The sequence below is a fragment of the Petaurus breviceps genome, unplaced genomic scaffold (genome assembly GCF_028583685.1).
Source record: "Petaurus breviceps papuanus isolate PSGF00001 unplaced genomic scaffold, PetGlider_PUasm1.0 90804, whole genome shotgun sequence".
NCBI lineage: Eukaryota > Metazoa > Chordata > Mammalia > Diprotodontia > Petauridae > Petaurus > Petaurus breviceps.
This window is the reverse complement of record NW_027187348.1, coordinates 18,481,185-18,485,014: the sequence shown is the minus strand read 5'-3', so window position 1 is coordinate 18,485,014 and position 3,830 is coordinate 18,481,185. Positions and strand designations below refer to the sequence as shown.

Below are 3,830 nucleotides of genomic sequence, written 5' to 3'. Positions count from 1 at the left end.
AGCAGTGCCTTGGAGTCAGGAGGACCTGAGTTCAAATATGGCTTCAAACACTTGGCACACTTACTAGCTGTGTGACCTTGGGCAAGTTACTTAACCCCTATTGCCCTGCCTTCCCCCCTCCAAAAAACATGCATCAGTAGGAAAGAGGGGATAACTCTACACTTTCTACCTGCATGATTAGAGGGAAATTTTGGATATTTTTTTTCAGATAGTAAGTAAATGTTAATCTGAGAACATATTTACCTAAGCTATTGTAAACATTTTAATTGTATATTTTAATTCTGCGATCCTCTATCAATTGATAACACCTTTCATCTTTATTAGGGAATACATTATGCAACTTTGAGTAATACGTAAAGCACAGATTTCTCCTTAAAAAATGATAGAAAGCTTAACATCTACACAACTGAAGTTGGAATTTCAAGAATTAATAAATTTCAATAATCACAAAATCTTGCAGAAGTTTGGTTTTCTTACATAGATCATTAAAATAAAATTTAATTAAGAAGAATAGGCCACTCACCACGTGCCATGCCCCAGGCTGTTATGCTCTTCATCGACCGCCTCTGCAGTAAAGATACCTGCATCACCATCTCAGAATGGCCAACAGGGGACCAGCTTATGGACTGAGCTGGGAGGTACAGCAGAAAATTGAGAAGCAGTATGATGCTGATCTGGAGATGATTCTCATTCAGTGGATTACCACACAGTGCTACAGGTCTGTCAGGCTGCCCCAGCCTGGGTGAGAGAATTTCCAAAACTGGATCAAAGATAGCACGGTGCTATGTGAGCTCATCAATGGGCTATACCCTGAAGGCCAGGGCCCCGTAGAGAAGATGCAGGCTTCACACGTGGCATTCAAGCATATGGAGCAGATTTCTCAGTTCCTACAGGTGGCAGAGTGCCATGGCGTCAATGCCACTGGTATCTTCCAAACTGTGGACTTCTGGGAAAGAAAGAACATGGCATGTGTGCAGCAGATGCTGATGAACCTGGGTGGGCTGGTGGTGGCTCAGGGTTATGGGTTCTTCTCTGGAGATCCTGATTCCCTAAGAAGTCCAAGGAGAATTCCCGAAAATTCACACATAACCAACTGCAGAAGGGCAAGAATGTCATCGAGCTGCAGATGAGCACCAACTGTGGGGCCTCTCAGGCAGGCATGACTGGACATGGGACACCACGCCAGATCCTCTGATCACCACTCTTCCTCACCCTCCCTTCAATGGTTACTATCTTTCTAGCAGTGAGGTTCCAGCTCTTCCTCTTCCCTGCCTACTCCATATCCATTGGTGGCACTGCTTCTCCTGTTGTGCCTACAGGTGCTGAGCAATGCCTTCTCACCTTGAATTTACTGTAATACACTCCCTGTCCCCCAAATCAGCAAAACTGGACCAACTACCCTATCCTACCTTCTGGACCAAAAGTTGGGGGTACTGACCCCTTCAACAAACTGCCTGTTCATATCCTTTGACCATTTTTCAATTGGGGAATGGTTTGTATTCCCATAAACTTGATTCAGTTCTCTATATATTTGAAAAATTAGACTTCTATCAGAGAGACTTACTATAAAGATGAGATCATTTTGGCTTCCTTTTGAATCTTGGTTGCACTGATTTTGTTTGTACAAAAGTTTTTCAATTTAATATGGTCAAAATTATCTATTCTACATTTTGTAGTGTCCTTTTTTGGTACTGATTTCTTTCCCTCCCTGTCCATCTGACAGGTAGACTTCTCTTTGCTCTTCTAATTTGATGGCTTCATTGTCTATGGTACCTTTTGAGAAGCTATAGTTTCCTTCCTTATCTCTTTTAATTAGGTGTACTTTTGCTTTTACTTTGTCTAAAATCAGGATTGCTACCTCTGAATGCTTTTTTACTTTAGCTGAAGCATAATAGATTCTGCTCCAGCTCTTTACTTTGACTTTGTGTGAATCTCTGTGCTTCAAGTGCCTTTCTTGTAAGCAATGTATTGTAGGATTCTGTGTTTTGATCCACTTTGCTGTCTGCTTCTGTTTTATAGGAAAACTCATCCCATTCACATCCATGCTTACTACCTGTATATTTCCTTTCATCCTATTCTTCCACCTGTTTGTCCTTGCTCTTCTTTCACCCTTTCCTACCTCATCAGTATCTTGCTTTTGTGTGCCACCTGTCCTGATCTGCCATCCCTTCTGTCATTCTCCCACCCTGGTTTGTTTTCTCATTTGGGAATTTTGCACCCATATAGCCATTCTTTAGACCAGGGTTCAGGGCACTGCCTTGAAAGGAGCTGACATGGGACCGATTTCTCTTCTACAAGGTTGTTCTTCCTGCTCCCTCCACCCTCAGTCTTGCTACTGTGAGGACTTAACTTATAGGGAGGGGTCTATGGTGGCTGCTGTCCTGGCCACAGCTGGACTTAGAAAGCCACACATCTGGGTAGGCTGTTCCTTGACAGGGGCTTCTTTTTACCTTGGTCCCTCCCTTCTTGGCATTCCCTTCTGCCTATTCCTTTCTTTATCCAGTGGCCTGAGACAGGGTTAGGGGGTGGAGGGGATGTCCATGGAGGTGGGATGGCCTTGACTTGTCTTCTCTCCTCTGTCCTTCACCTCTTCCACAAAGGGCCCACCCAAAGTCTGAGACCTGAGGAATGTGAATTGCTGATCTGAATAAAGATTCCCAGTCTTTGTAAAAAAGAAGTATATAGTCCTTCATGATTCATTTTATCCTACAATTGTTAGTTTCCCAAAGACTGTGAAGCCTCAGAAAGACAACTATAAGAGCAGTGAATGCTCCTTCCTAGTGGGAATAAAATGCTTCCTCAAGTCATTTGTGGACCCCTGAGTCATGTGCAGAGGAAATGCAAAAACAATCTTGTAGGTGTACAAGTTTCCCTTTACAATATTCTCCTTCACATGTAGAAATGGGAAACTCTCTATTTTGGAGCTAGATCCTTCTGTGGTCATTTTTACATTATTATTTATCTGAGCTATAACTAGGAATATACAGTTCCTTGTTTGACCTGAGCCAAAGAAACAAAAGCCTATGAAGAGACTAAGAAATTGATTTAAGTTAAGGGAACGTGGTGAGGTCAGGCTGAAGAGGAGCTCTCCTAAGATACTAGAAGATATCAGGTTTGTTTCTAGATTATACCAGCCTTCAACTTCCAAGCAGAATGGGTATCTTTCTTGTTAGTCACTAGTGGTGAGATGCAGTAACTCTGGGTAAAGGGAAGCTCATTATCTCCATTTGTGGAGTCTAAACTATGTCTCCATATTTCAAGCCCCTAATGCTCCCCAGCTTTTGAGCCCTGGCTTCTGCTCCTTCACCCAAAAATATTCAGAGCAGAAGTTAGAACCAAGCTTTAGGGAGTCCTCTACATGTTAGATAAGTCATCATACCCCTGGCTATTTTGATGTTTTACATTTTTTCATTAAAATAGTATTTTATTTTTTTCTACAATTATATAACAAGAAAAATTTTAGTATTTATTTTTATAAGATCTTGAGTTCCAAATTTTTCTCCTTGCCTTCTTCCCTCCCCTTTCTTCTTTCCAAAATGGTAGGCAGTTTGGTATAGTTTATAAATATGCTATCATAAGAAACATGTTTCCATATTCATCAGAGTTGTGGAAGAAGAAACAAATTAAAAGAAAAAATAAAACACACCAAGGAATAAAGTTAAAAAAAAACATGCTTTAGTCTGTATTCAGAGCCTATTGCTTCTTTATCTGGATGTGGATAGCATTTTCCTTCATGAATCCTGTGTATTCATCTTGTATTATTGAGTTACGCAGAAGAGCTGAGGTATTCATAGTTGATCATCTCATGATGTTGCTGATATGGTGTACAA

The 3,830-nt window shown here is 41.2% G+C and overlaps 1 pseudogene; it reads left to right on the top strand.

The window, feature by feature from the left end:
• The first annotated feature begins 597 nt into the window (after positions 1-597).
• Positions 598-1,395, top strand: LOC138147742 (transgelin-2 pseudogene; annotated as a pseudogene).
• The last annotated feature ends 2,435 nt before the right edge of the window (positions 1,396-3,830 follow it).